Raw genomic sequence first — 16,083 nt, forward strand, 5'->3', positions numbered from 1 at the left:
TGTTGCACACTCTGACTGCCTACGAGAAGCTCGCGGTGGCCTTGGTGGGGCCAGAAAGCCATTCGGTCACATCCCGTGGTGTGGCCGAACCCACCCTTGAGACATGTGAGTAATGAGAAATGTGCATTGTTCAATGTGTGACTCATTAGTAGATACTGAAAGTATCGTAGTTACGCATGTAATGTTATGCAATTACAATGTAATGTTATGCAATTATAATATAATCTGATATATAATGGTGATGTACTATAGATGTTCGAATGAGGTCATGTTAGGTCATGTTAAAGCTTGTGATCACCTGTGCATATGGGGTAAATGAAAGCATTGCAATGTTTTGACTTCGAGAAAAATTGCAATGCAATGATTTGAATATTAAATCGTTGTTTATCAAATTAAAGGTCAAGTGGTTGTCGAGTCAGTGGAGTCCATTACCACTGAACCGTCTCCAACAACACAGGAGGCTGAAGAAGAGGAGCCACTGCAGACTCCTGCTCTGTGCTTCAGCAGAAGGAGGAGGAGGAGACGGAGACGGAAGAAGAGATTTTTTTTGTGGGGGGGGGGAGGTGGGGGGAACAACCTGCGACCATCTCGGTTGAGATGGAAGAAGCACCGGGACCAAGCGGTGTGCAGGTGGCGATGCCAAGGCGCGTCACATTGCAAACGCCGATCCCACGGAGGTCTGGTCAGCGTGGCGAGCAAACGCCTGCCTTGGAGGGCCAGACAGAGAGCTTGATTCCCCTGTGCAGGGAGACAGTCGCCATTGGTCGCGACCTTATCCAGGGGTTCGAGGGATTCCCTGCGAACTGGAGCCAATTCTCTGCGAACTGGAGCCAGTTTCCAGCATCCTGGAGCGAGGTCTGCCAGAACTTCTCCAACTGCTCTTCTGAGCAGTCACAGACTGCAAGGGAGACCTTGGAGGCTATTCGGCAGCAGACAACCACAACCAATGCCCTACGGCATGCGTTGCTGGCTGGACACGGCGCTGCACCCCAAGGTGTCGTGTTTGCTCGCAGCGAAACCCCGAGCACGCAAGCGAGTACAGAGGGCACAGTTCCTCCGGACTCGGAAGTAGAACCTCAGGCTTCCTCTTACTCTCTGTCACCTCCACCACGGCAGGAAGTCTTGACATCCCACTCTGCACAACGTCTTGGTGTCGGTCTGCGTAGATCAAAGTGGGCGGGTGGGGTGCGAACACGGGGTGGGACAGGATCTGGAGGGAAACGTGGCCACAGGTAGGGAGGGGGGGAGTGCTTCTCTATAGTTCACTGGTTTTAAAATGTTCACTTGCTGTTATCAATTTATTATACTCTTGTTATTGTTATTGTTACTAAATTGGCCAATTGTATTCAGTAGTTAAATGTTCACTTGTTCACTTGTTATCATTACTTAACTGTTCACTTTCCATTCTTTCTGAAATGGTCACTTTTTAGCGTTACTGAAATGGTCACTTGTTATCATTACTTAAATGGCCACTTGTTCTTTAAAATGTCCAATTTATTATTCTTCTACCGTTTTGGGGATTTTAAGGGAAGGGTGGGTTGGTGCGGGGGCTGGGGGGTTGGAGGGAGGGTGTTGTTCATTAGTTCTTAAAAAAAACTTTCTACAACTTTTATACCTTCTCTATTATTTACATAAGTTTTACAATATACAGTTCTTCATGCAGATTTGTTTGTTTATTCTGTTTCACCACGGCATATTACATAACTTCAGTGTGTAAAAACTCTTTCTTAAATAATTCCAATATATCATGAGATCTATTTAGCATAGATAATGTGATAATACCTATTTATATTCCCTGACCCAAATTTCTGAGTACAATTGGCTTCAATTTTACTCTCTAAATAACTCAGAACAATTCTCCACCCTTCCTCAGAGGCTAAAAATGACGTCCGTAATGCCCATTTCCCTCTCTAAGGCCCTGAAAAAGCAACTATTTTTGAGCACTCTTTTGGGCCTTGCATTGGCCCAGCAAAGTGCATGCTAAGTGCTGAAACTTGGGATGGGCCTTGTGTGGGCGATCATCTCAGCGATCAAAGTGGAAACTTGGGGGCCTATTTTTCCGGCGATATTTTGAGCCTAGTTTCCACTTTTTGCTCAAAATGGGTGATAGAGGTCCATTTTGGGCGATAGATGGGCCATAGATGGGCGATGTGAAGTGGAAAGTCTAGCCCAGTGACCTGTTGTCAGGCGATCCGGGGGAAGAATCATCACAATCAGGACTATATGTGACTTCAGCCCCACACCATCCTGGTTGACTCTCAGCTGCCCTCTGGACTGGCCTAGCGAGCTCCTCACTTCGATCAAATGGCTACCAGCGGATCAAGAAGGCAACCCGACACCACTTTCTCAAGGCAACTAAGGATGGGCAACAAATTCCGGCCTTGCGTTCGAAGCCCAAATCCCGAGCATCCATTTTAAAAAGCCGGATCGTTTCCTTCCCCTGGTGTCCAGCAGGGGTCACTGTGTAGTGATCAGGGGATGAGGCCCGGACTGATTTATCCCCGCTCCCTGTTCCAAGGGTGGGAAAGGAATGGCTAGGATCCTCACTGCTGCCGTGACGACAATCGGCACAGACCGGGGCTCAAACCAGGGGCCTTCCTGATCTGCGCGACCCGTTAGCTCGCCAAGCAGTGCACTTAACGCCTCAGCAGTCATGGGATGGAGAATCGTTGACACCATCACCACTGACGGCTTTAAAAATTCATTGGAATTCACTGAAAGCATTTTTGTATCACCTCATGTCTGTTTTTAACTCTCATACTGTTTCCATTTGACTTAAAACCAAAGTACTTTATAGCTTTCATTGGGTTCTCAAGAATGTACTCACATTTTATGAAGCTGTTATACATACAGGTGTCCGTTTATGAAGTCACTGTGCGATTAAGGGCACATACACATAGATATTTTGTGAGGTCATTGTGTACTTAGCTGCACCATCACACTGTAAATGCACATTCCCATTCATAGTTTATGGAGTCGTTGTGCAAACAGGGGAACCACAGCAATGTGATTGGCCCTGGAATCTGGGACTGTTTACAACAACAATAATAACTTGCATTTGTATAGAGCTTTTAACGTAGCAAAACGTTAAGAGTTGGGGATCGTGGGGAAGAGTTCCAACTCTTGCGGTCATGTTGCATGGGGCTGATGCTTTTCATAGCCAGTGGGTACAAATACAGAATCCTATGTTACACGCACGGCGCCCTGCGCGTAAATTACATCCTGTCGCACCAGAAGCCAACTGGAGGAGCTGTGGTGAGAAAAGCACTTTTCTCCACTGTTTCTGGAAAGCAGCCCACTAGGAACGTGGCAAGCCTCACGCTCCCAGAGCACCAAGCTCAGTGCTGCCCAGGCCTGCCCACTGGGGAGAAAGGGCTCTGTAGTGTGGGCACCTGTGAGAATGCTCACAGGTTTATTTATTGGGGACTTGGCCTGGAGGGTGTAGCACGGGGAAGTCCCGTGCAATCGGTTTTTAAGTCGGTTCACAGACTCCCAGGCCGCCTGCAATTTCTGCGGTCTGGAAGAGTCCGTGTTCCACGTTTATGTGGAGTGTGTCAGATTGCAGACCCTGTTCCTCTATTTGAAGGGGCTGCTTCTCAAATTCTGGTTGCACTTCAGACCCACACTCCTGATTTTTGGGCATCCTGTGCGGAGGGGAGCGGGCAGGTCGGAAGGCCTCCTCGTAGGACTGCTCCTGGGCCTGGCCAAGGGGGCCATCAACTGGTACAGGCAGCGGGCGGTCAAGGGAATCGTTCAGCCCGCCTGCCTGCCTCTCTTCCGCGGTTACATCCGAACCAGGGTGTCCCCGGCGATGGAGCACACGGAATCCACCGGTACGCTCGGGGCCTTCCGCGAGAGGTGGGCACCGGTGGGACTGGAATGCATCATCACCCCTGGCAACCAAATTTTAATTTGATCGTTAAAGTTTAAAGTTTAATTTGTTTAATTTGCCGGTTTTAGTGCCCCCCGTTAACAAGGGGGCACCGTATTTATAGACTCACAAAAATAATTGTGGAGTTGTTCCAGGCACTTGATTTAAAGTTTCTACTCAAAATAGTTGTAGAGTTGTTAAGTTGTGAGTGGCCTATCCAGTCATGTGATGTTCACAAGACTCAATAAAACCCCAGCCAGTTGGGTTCAGGGGATCCGCAATGAGGCATGCAGTTGTGAGCCTGGTGGATGGACTGGTAAGGTGTAGTGTGATTGTTAAACCTTTGCTCATAAACCAACTCGTTCTTAATAGCAATGTGTTGCTATGAATTCTTAAGCAAAGTACCCAGGAAGAAAATTCATTACAGGCTCCCCCTTCCTCCGCCTCCCCCCCTCCACCCTACCCCCACCCAACACAGAGCGGGCCAGCACATTCTCATTACTAGCTGCAAGGTGCTGGTGAAGTGAAACCCCTCCCATAATAACCATGTGGCTGAAGTACATCCTCCAATCAGAACGGGGTGAAATTCAGTAACGCCCCGTTTGGGGGCGGTAGTCGAGGCAAGGCGAGACTTCCAGCGCCCGGTGTGGAAGTCCCGCCCCGGCCACGAAATCGGGATTATCGCCCCGAGAAGAAGTGGAGCGCAATGTCGGACGCAGTAAGCGCGCAAAGTTTCCAGCGCTACCCGACCTCCCAACGTAGCGCTGGCGTGAGCACATGGCCCTCTCCTGCTGTTAAAGGAGAGGGCACGCTACGAGCTCTGCAGTGGGGCAAGAGGCCATCACTAGGTCACCGGGGATGCAGGGGTGCCGTGGCCACAGCCCGGCACAGAAGGGGGAGTGCCGTGGCCGCACCATCGCGGCACGAACCCCCGCGAAATAGGCAACAGAAGGCCGGACCGGTAAGTCGGCCGGGAAAAGAAAATGGCGCCGCGCACCTCCCCTTTACATTTCGCCCCGCGAGCGGAGTGCGGCCGGTTTGTGACCCGTGAGGCTGGCACTAACATCGCCCACCGCAGCCTCACGGGGCGCTGCCCAAGTTCCGCTGCGGGGGTGAAAACGGGCAGCTGCGCACGCCGATGATGACACCATCGCCGGCGCAGCGGCTCGCGGTCGCTACCGGTGGGTGTGGGGCATTACAGCTAACTCCCCCATTAGCATGCCCCCCTCCCCCCCACTTGGTTAATGGGAGTCGCAAACAAGGCAAATTTCTCCCCTGTGACATTGGAACTAGTGAAGCACCAGGCCGTCTGGGGCCTGTTGGTGGAGACCCACATGGCACAAACTCAAGTGTATTTTACTGAAAAATAACAGCATGCAGTACAGACCACTGCCATCCACTCTCTTTTTGGAGCAGTCAGGGGTCCCTTTGCTCCGTCCTCTTCCTTCTCCTCCCTGTGTGCTGCAGTAAGAGGGTGATCTCTGTGTCACCTGCTGTAGTGAAGAGGTGCTCATTTTGCAAAGTATGCTCCAGTGAGAGGGTGGATTGTGTGGGATGCATTGCATTGAGGGGTTGGTCTGTCTCTATGTGGGGTGTGCTGTGATGAGAGGAATGTCTCTCACAAGTGGCATGTTAGCTCAGTTGGTAGTTCAGTTGGACGATCGTCACAAAGTCCCAGTCAAGGATTTGAGCTGATGAACTATGCCAGGACAGTACTGAGGGAGTGCCGGATTGTCATAGAATCACAGAATGAGGGCAAAAAGAGGCCATACATCACATCAGGCCTATGCTGGCAATTTGGTAGAACTATCCAATTTTTTTTCTAATATTCCTTCATGGGATGTGGGCATCGCTGACAAGGCCGGCATTTATTGCCCATTCCTACTTGCCTTTGAGAAGGTGGTGGTGAGCAGTCACCCACAATGAAGGTACTCCCACAGTGCTGTTAGGGAGGGAGTTCCTGGATTTTGATCTAGTGATGATGAAGGAATAGCTGATATATCTCCAAGTCAGGATGGTGTGTGATTTGGAGGGGAACTTGCAGGTGATGGTGTTCCCATGCGCCTGCTGCCCTTGTCCTTTGAGGTGGTAGAGGTCGTGGGTTTAGGAGGTGCTGCCGAAGAAGCCTTGGCGAATTAGTCCCGTTCCCCTGCTCTTTCCCCATAGCCCTGTCGCTGGGGTCATTACTTGGATGAAACGTTAAGCTGAGCTGGTTATTCAGCTACCTTCTGGGCTTTTTGTTTCATTTGATTAGATTATTGGCCCGGTTTAACCTGGCTCTTCAATGATTGTTTTGCTCTGTGCAAATGACTTGTGCAGCCTTTTTGATGAATCACTTCATTGTGAAGCATTCTGCCTCCAAACTGTGACTAATGTCTCAGGTTGGCTTGGTGCCAGCTTTGCTTCAGTTGTTGCCAGTGTAAACTCGTTAAAGTCATTTGCAGTTATTAAGCTACTTTATTTGCATATTTGCGCCTTGCGTCCCATTGTACATCAGCAAAGTAAAGTGACATGCAACAGAAAGAAATACTTGTATTTCTATAGCGTCTTTCATGACCACTGGATGTCTTAAAGCGCTTTACACCCAATGAAGTACTTTTGGAGTCTAGTCACTGTTGTAATGTGTGAAATTTGCGCACAGCAAACTTCCACAAATAATGACCAGATAATCTGGTTTTGTTATGTTGATTGAGGGATAAATATTGGTCAGGACACCAGGGATAACTCCCATGCTCTTAAGAACATAACATAAGAAATAGGAGCAGGAGTAGGCCACTTGACCCCTCGAGCCTGCTCCACTATTTAAAAAGATCATGGCTGATCTGATCATGGACTCAGCTCCACTTCATGGACTCCTATAGACTCTGGATCAGCTCCTATGGATTAGAGATTAGCTAACCAATAGATTTTTAACCAATAAGGGAATTAAGGGTTACGGGGAGAGGGCGGGTAAGTGGAGCTGAGTCCACGGCCAGATCAGCCATGATCTTATTGAAAGAGCAGGCTAGATGGCCTACTCCTGTTCCTAATTCTTATGTTTTTATGTAATGTAACCCCACTTTTTAAAAAAGGAGGGAGAGAGAAAACATGGAATTATAGACCGGTTAGCCTGACATCGGTAGTGGGGAAAATGTTGGAATCAATTATTAAAGACGTAATAACAGCGCATTTGGAAAGCAGTGACAGGATCGGTCCAAGTCAGCATGGATTTATGAAAGGAAAATCATGCTTGACAAAACTTCTAGAATTTTTTGAGGATGTAACTAATAGAGTGGACAAGGAAGGACCAGTGGATTTGGTGTATTTGGACTTTCAAAAGGCTTTTGACAAGGTCCCACACAAGAGATTACAAATTAAAGCACATGGTATTGGGGGTAATGTATTGACGTGGATAGAGAACTGGTTGACAGACAGGAAGCAAAGAGTCGGGATAAACAGGACCTTTTCAGAATGGCAGGCAGTGACTAGTGGGGTACCGCAAGGTTCTGTGCTGGGACCCCAGCTATTTACAATATACATCAATGATTTAGATGAAGGAATTGAGTGTAATATCTCCAAGTTTGCAGATGACACTAAGCTGGGTGGCTGTGTGAGCTGTGAGGGGGATGCTAAGAGGCTGCAGGGTGACTTGGACAGGTTAGGTGAGTGGGCAAATGCATGGCAGATGCAGTATAATGTGGATAAATGTGAGGTTATCCACTTTGGTGGCAAAAACTGGGAGGCGGAATATTATCTCAATGGCAGCAGATTAGGAAAGCGGGAGGTGCAACGAGACCTGGGTGTCATGGTACATCAGTCATTGAAAGTTGGCATGCAGGTACAGCAGACGGTGAAGAAGGCAAATGACATGTTGGCCTTCATAGCGAGAGCATTTGAGTATAGGAGCAGGGAGGTCTTACTGCAGTTGTACAGGGCCTTGGTGAGGCCACACCTTGAAGATTGTGTACAGTTTTGGTCTCCGAATCTGAGGAAGGACATTCCTGCTATTGAGGGAGTGCAGCGAAGGTTCACCAGACTGATTCCGGAAATGGCAGGACTGACATATGAAGAAAGATTGGATCAACTAGGCTTATATTCACTGGAATTTAGAAGAATGAGAGGGGATCTCATAGAACATATCAAATTCTGACAGGATTAGACAGGTTAGATCCAGGAAGAATGTTCCCGATGTTGGGGAAGTTCAGAACCAGGGGTCACAGTCTAAGAATAAGGGATAAGCCATTTAGGACCGAGATGATGAGAAACATCTTCACCCAGAGAGTGGTGAACCTGTGGAATTCTCTACCACAGAAAGTTGAAGAGGCCAGTTCGTTAGATATATTCAAAAGGGAGTTAGATGTGGCTCTTATGGCTAAAGGGATCAAGGGGTATAGAGAGAAAACTGGAATGGGGTACTGAAGTTGAATGATCAGCCATGATCATATTGAATGGTGGTGCAGGCTCGAAGGGCCGAATGGCCTACTCCTGCACCTATTTTCTATGTTTTTCCCCATAACCCTTTATTCCCTTATCTTTCAAAAATCTGTCAATCTCCACCTTAAATATATTCAATTACCCAGCCTCCACAACTCTCTGGGGCAGAGAATTCCACAGATTTACAACCCTCTGAGAGAAGAAATTCCTCCTCATCTCAGTTTTAAATGGGCAGCCCCTTATTCTGAGACTAGGCCCTTTAGTTTTAGATTCCCCTATGAGTGGAAATATCCTCTCTGCATCCACCTTGTCGAGCCTCCTCATTATCTTATATGTTTTGACAAGATCACCTCTCAATCTTCTGAACTCTAATGAGTATGGGCCCAAACTACTCAACCTATCTTCATAAGTCAACCCCCTCATCTCCGGGATCAACCGAGTGAACCTTCTCTGAACAGCCTTCAATGCAAGTATATCCTTAAATACGGAGACCAAATCTGTACGCAGTACTCCAGTTGTGGCCTCGCCAATACCCTGTACAGTTGTAGCAAGACTTCTCTGCTTTTATACTCTATCCCCCTTGCAATAAAGGCCAACATTCCATGAAATAGTGCCATGGGATCTTTTACATCCACTTGAGAGGGAAGACGGGGCCTCGTTTTAACATCTCATCTGAAAGACGGCACCTCCGACAGTGCAGCACTCCCTCAGCTCTACACTGGACTATCAGCCTAGATTTATGTGCTCAAGTTCATGGAGTGGGACTTGAACCCACAACCTTCTGACTCAGAGGCAAGTGTGCTACCCACTGAGCCAGAGCCAACCCTGGAGATCAGAGGAGAAAAGTATCATCCAGGAGGATCGCAGACCCAGGTCAGGGCATGATCAGCAATAGCTTCTCTTCCTTTAGCCATCCATTATCTGGCCTGCCCACTTCCCCTCTTTGACTCTTTGCTGGGATGCTGTTCCAGGGGTCCTCCAGTACCTCACCAACCAGCCACTCCTGATGTCTGTGCCAAGCTGCTTGACCCATGTGAGGGAGAGGGTCCACAGCCGAGCCTAATCCTATCCACCAGGTTTTCACACGGGAACACTCTCTAGTCAGGCTTGCTCCAAGTCGATTGGAGTAGGAATTTTGGCCAGTCCTCCCCTCCCTGTCCAGGGAGCTAAGGCCAACCTTTGAACCTCGGCTGCTGCACCAGTTCACACCAGCTACCTGAGCACAGAGGGGGATTGAACCAACTCCCAGTCACATTTTGGGACAACATGCAACAACACGGATACAGGGCTAGGAAGAGCAATGCCATCCTGCCTCCACTACTGAAATGGGCCGGAGTGGCCTATCCTGTGGGGGGGATATGGGCTGTGGGAGCCGAGCCTGTGGGTATGGGCTGGAGGGGCCTATCCTGTGGGTATGGGCTGGAGGGGCTTATCCTTTGGGTATGGGCTGGAGGGGCTTATCCTTTGGGTATGGGCTGGAGGGGCCTATCCTGTGGGTATGGGCTGGAGGGGCTTATCCTTTGGGTATGGGCTGGAGGGGCCTATCCTGTGGGTATGGGCTGGAGGGGCTTATCCTTTGGGTATGGGCTGGAGGGGCTTATCCTTTGGGTATGGGCTGGAGGGGCTTATCCTTTGGGTATGGACTGGAGGGGCTTATCCTTTGGGTATGGGCTGGAGGGGCTTATCCTTTGGGTATGGGCTGGAGAGGCCTATCCTGTGGGGGTTGGGGGGGGGAAGGGGGGTACGGGCTGTGGGAGCCTATCCTGTGGCTATGGGCTGGAGGGGCCTATCCTGTGGGTACGGGCTGGAGGGGTCTATCCTGTGGGGGGGGGGAGGAGGGGGGGGGGGGGGTATGGGCTATGAGAGCAGAGCCTGTGGGTATGGGCTGGAGGGGCCTATTCTGTGAGTATGGGCTGGAAGGGCCTATCCTGTGGGGGGGAAGGGGGGGCATGGGCTGTGGGAGCCTATCCTGTGGGTATGGGCCGCAGGGGCCTATCCTGCCTCCTTGAGTTCTGTGAATCTATGCAGTATTGTACGGAGTGGTAATACTGCAGAGAATGATTTTAGATAGGGGATGAAAAAAAAGATTATTCTGTCAAAGGAACCCAGGGGAGGTAACAAATCATTGCCTGTTCAGCAAATGACATCTCAGGCTGAACAATGCCTTCTTGTGGTTTCTTTATGATGATCATCGCTGTTGCAAAAGTGCTGCTGATTGCCCCAGGGTGCAGCCATTGTATACAAATAGAGAGAGAGAGACACACACACACACATCCCAGAAGAGTCTTGTGCTGATAAGACACTCTCATAGAATCGTAGATGTGTACCACAGAAAAGGAGGTCATTCAGCCCATCGTGTCCGTGTCAGTCAAAAAAGAGCCAACCAGCCTCAGTGAGCTTTATGCACAGACTTCCAGCAGACCACATGCTGCTGGCCACAGTTTGGGGCAATGAACACTTTGAGCAAGTGGAGCCCTGTGGCTTTCAGAGCCAATAATACACGGCCCCACATTATTGTCCCCGTCATATCTAATGGACGCAGAGCAAGAGAACCATACAGAGAGAGAGCGAGAGAAAGGGAGCCATCCAGAGAGAGAGTAAGAGTGAGAGAGAAAAAGACATAGAGAGAGACAGACAGACAGAGAGAGAGACAGACAGAGAGAGAGAACAAAAGAGAGAGTGTAAGGGAACCATAGAGAGAGAGACAGAGTGAGAGGAGAACCAGAGAGAGTGTGAGTGAGAGAGAAAAAGACACAAAGAGAAACAGGCAGACAGAGAGAGAATCAGAGAGAGAGTGAGAGAACCAGTGAGAGAGAGAGAATGAGAACCATAGAGAGAGAGGGAGAGCGAGAAGACCAGGCAGAGAGAGAGAGAAAGACAGAGAGAGAGAGCGAACCAGAAAGAGAGAGAACGAGAGTGCAAGAACCATACAGAGTGACATAACCATAGTGAGAGAGAGAGAGAGGAGGCAGACAAAAAGCAGGAAAGTATAGACCAGTTAGCCTAACATCTGACATTGGGAAAATGTTGGAGTCCATTATTAAGGAAGCAGTACCGGGACATTTGGAAAAGCATGATTCAATCAAGCAGAGTCGGCATGGTTTTATGAAAGGGAAATCATGTTTGACAAATCTGCTGGAGTTCTTTGAGGATGTAATGAGCAGGGTCGATAAGGGGGAACCAGTGGATGTGGTGTATTTGGATTTCCAGAAGGCAATCGATAAGGTGCCACATAAAAGGTTACTACACAAGATAATATTTCACGGGATTGGGAGTAATATATTAGTGCGGATAGAGGATTGGCTAACTAACAGAAAACAGAAAGTCGGAATAAATGGATCATTTTCCGGTTGGCAAACAGTAACTAGTGGGATGTCGCAGGAATCGATGCTGGGTCCTCAACTATTTACAATCTATATTAATGACTTGGACGAAGGGACCGAGTGTAATGTAGCCAAGTTTGCTGATGATACAAAGATGGGTGGGAAAGCAAATTGTGAGGAGGACACAAAAAAGGGATATAGACAGGCTAAGTGAGTGGGCAAAAATTTGGCAGATGGAGTATAATGTGGAAAAATAAGAGGTTAACCACTTTAACAGAAATAATAGGAAAGCAAATTATAAGTTAAATGGAGAAAAATTGCAAAGTGCTGACGTCAGAGGGACTGGGGGTCCGTGTGCATGAAACACAAAAAGTTAGGTACAGCAAGTAATCAGAAAGCCAAATGGAATATTGCCCTTTATTGCAAGGGGGATAGAGTATAAAAGCAGAGATGTCCTGCTACAACTGTACAGGGTATTTGTGAGGCCACACCTAGAGTACTGCGTACAGATTTGGTCTCCTTATTTAAGGAAGGATATACTTGCATTGGAGGCTGTTCAGAGAACATTCGCTAGGTTGATTCCAGAGATGAGCGGGTTGACTTATGAGGATAAGTTGAGTAGGTTGGGCCTATACAAATTGGAGTTCAGAAGAATGAGATGCGATCTTATTGAAACTTATAAGATAATGAGGGGGCTCGACAAGGTGGATGCAGAGAGGATATTTCCATTCATAGGGGAAACTAAAACTAGGGGATATAGTCTTAGAATAAGGTGCCACCCATTTAAAACTGAGATGAGGAGAAATTTCTTCTCTCAGAGGGTTGTAAATCTGTGGAATTTTCTGCCCCAGAGAGCTGTGGAGGCTGGGACATGGAATAAATTTAAGGCGGAGATAGACAGATTTTTGAGCGATAAGGGAGTAAAGGGTTATGGGGAGCGGGCAGGGAAGTGGAGCTGAGTCCATGATCAGATCAGCCATGATCTGATTGAATGGCGGAGCAGGTTCGATGGACCAAATGGCCTACTCCTGCTCCTATTTCTTATGTTCTTGTGTTTTTATAAGGCCAGGCAGAGAGCGAGAGAGAGAGAGAGGGAGTGAGAGAACCATAATGAGAGAAACATAGAAACATAGAAACATAGAAAATAGGTGCAGGAGCAGGCCATTCAGCCCTTCTAGCCTGCACCGCCATTCAACGAGTTCATGGCTGAACATGAAACTTCAGTACCCACTTCCTGCTTTCACGCCATACCCCTTGATCCCCCGAGTAGTAAGGACTTCATCTAACTCCCTTTTGAATATATTTAGTGAATTGGCCTCAACTACTTCCTGTGGTAGAGAATTCCACAGGTTCACCACTCTCTGGGTGAAGAAGTTTCTCCTTATCTCGGTCCTAAATGGCTTACCCCTTATCCTTAGACTGTGACCCCTGGTTCTGGACTTCCCCAACATTGGGAACATTCTTCCTGCATCCAACCTGTCCAAACCCGTCAGAATTTTAAACGTTTCTATGAGGTCCCCTCTCACTCTTCTGAACTCCAGTGAATACAAGCCCAGTTGATCCAGTCTTTCTTGATAGGTCAGTCCCACCATCCCGGGAATCAGTCTGGTGAATCTTCGCTGCACTCCCTCAATAGCAAGTATGTCCTTCCTCAAGTTAGGAGACCAAAACTGTACACAATACTCCAGGTGTGGCCTCACCAAGGCCCTGTACAACTGTAGCAAAACCTCCCTGCCCCTGTACTCAAATCCCCTCGCTATGAAGGCCAACATGCCATTTGCTTTCTTAACCGCCTGCTGTACCTGCATGCCAACCTTCAATGACTGATGTACCATGACACCCAGGTCTCGTTGCACCTTCCCTTTTCCTAATCTGTCACCATTCAGATAATAGTCTGTCTCTCTGTTTTTACCACCAAAGTGGATAACCTCACATTTATCCACATTATACTTCATCTGCCATGCATTTGCCCACTCACCTAACCTATCCAAGTCACTCTGTAGCCTCATAGCATCCTCCTCGCAGCTCACACTGCCACCTAACTTAGTGTCATCCGCAAATTTGGAGATACTACATTTAATCCCCTCGTCTAAATCATTAATGTACAATGTAAACAGCTGGGGCCCCAGCACAGAACCCTGCGGTACCCCACTAGTCACTGCCTGCCATTCCGAAAAGTACCCATTTACTCCTACTCTTTGCTTCCTGTCTGACAACCAGTTCTCAATCCACGTCAGCACACTACCCCCAATCCCATGTGCTTTAACTTTGCACATTAATCTCCTGTGTGGGACCTTGTCGAAAGCCTTCTGAAAGTCCAAATATACCACATCAACTGGTACTCCTTTGTCCACTTTATTGGAAACATCCTCAAAAAATTCCAGAAGATTTGTCAAGCATGATCTCCCTTTCACAAATCCATGCTGACTTGGACCTATCATGTCACCATTTTCCAAATACGCTGCTATGACATCCTTAATAATTGATTCCATCATTTTACCCACTACTGAGGTCAGGCTGACCGGTCTATAATTCCCTGCTTTCTCTCTCCCTCCTTTTTTAAAAAGTGGGGTTACATTGGCTACCCTCCACTCGATAGGAACTGATCCAGAGTCAATGGAATGTTGGAAAATGACTGTCAATGCATCCGCTATTTCCAAGGCCACCTCCTTAAGTACTCTGGGATGCAGTCCATCAGGCCCTGGGGATTTATCGGCCTTCAATCCCATCAATTTCCCCAACACAATTTCCCGACTAATAAAGATTTCCCTCAGTTCCTCCTCCTTAATAGACCCTCTGACCACTTTTATATCCGGAAGGTTGTTTGTGTCCTCCTTAGTGAATACTGAACCAAAGTACTTGTTCAATTGGTCTGCCATTTCTTTGTTCCCCGTTATGACTTCCCCTGATTCTGACTGCAGGGGACCTACGTTTGTCTTTACTAACCTTTTTCTCTTTACATACCTATAGAAACTTTTGCAATCCGCCTTAATGTTCCCTGCAAGAGAGAGAGTGAGAAAACCAGAGAGAGACTGAGTGCAAGAATCACACAGAAAGAAAGTGAGCGAACCACAGAGAGAGAGAGCCAGAAAAAGAGATAGTACAAGAACCATTGTGAGAGAGTGAATGAACCATATATACACATATATATTTACATATGGAAGAGGGAGAGAGAGAGAGGGAACACCAGAAAGAGAGAGAGAGATAGAACCAGAGAGAGACAGAGATAGTGAGACACAGAGAGAGAACTAGAAACAGAGAGGGGGAGTGAGAGAACCAGAGAGCGAGAGAGAACAAGAGAGAGAGAGCGGGGCAGGGTGAGGGATCCAGAGAGAGAGACAGAGTGAGATAACCAGAGAGAGAGGGGCAGGGTGAGGGATCCAGAGAGCGAGAGAGAGTGAGAGAGGGAACCAGAGATAGATAGAGAGAGAGAGAGAGAGAGAGAGCCAGAGACATAGAGAGACACAGAGAGAACCAGAGAGAGAGAGAGCGAGAGGGTGAGGTGACCAGAGAGAGAGAGAGAGAGAGAGAGAATGAGAGTGAGACAGTGAGAGAACCAGAGAGAGAGAGAGGGGCAGTGTGAGGGATCCAGAGAGCGAGAGAGAGTGAGAGAGGGAACCAGAGGCAGAGAGAGAGAGAGAGAGAGAGAGCCAGAGACAGAGAGAGAGAGAGAGACAGAAAGAGAGAGAGAGAGGGTGAGAGGACCAGAGAGAGAAGAATGAGAGTGAGACAGAATGAGAGAACCAGAGAGGGACAGAGAGAGAGAGAGAACCAGAGAGAGAGAGAACCAGAGAGAGAGACAGGGTGAGGGAACCAGAGAGAGATTGCGGGAGAGAACCAGAGAAAGAGACACGCAGAGTGAGAGTGTCATGTATCTTACATTATTATATATAACTGTATCCTAATATGCTATACATGACTGTAATAAGATATGACCTGTAACCACCAGCATACCTTACCACCAGGGGTGCACTTGCAAGAGACAGGTATATAAGGACAGGTCTCAGGCAAGTGCAGCATTCCAGAGCTGGAAAATAAAGGTGCAGGTCCAGAGTGACCTTGACTTCACTACATGCCTCGTGTGAATCTGTATTGAGGGGACAGGACTTTACAGTGGCGACAAGTTACGGGATTACAGAATCCACAGAATGGCGAACAACGGATCAGATGAAAAGTACAATGCGGGAGACAATTGGGAGGACTTTATAGAAAGGCTCCAGCAAAGCTTTGTAACCAAAGACTGGTTAGGCAATGATAAGGCAGACAAGAGAAGAGCCCATCTCTTGACCAGCTGTGGTTCGAAAACATATGCTTTAATGAAGAATCTGTTGGCACCCGAGAAACCAGCAAGCAAGTCGTTTGAAGAATTGAGCACACTGGTAAGAGACCATCTGAAGCCAGCGAGCAGCCTACACATGGCCAGACACAGGTTCTACAACTACAGACGCTGTATGGGCCAGAGCATACCCGACTTCG

The sequence above is a fragment of the Pristiophorus japonicus genome, chromosome 8, assembly GCF_044704955.1.
Source record: "Pristiophorus japonicus isolate sPriJap1 chromosome 8, sPriJap1.hap1, whole genome shotgun sequence".
Classification (NCBI taxonomy): Eukaryota; Metazoa; Chordata; class Chondrichthyes; family Pristiophoridae; genus Pristiophorus; species Pristiophorus japonicus.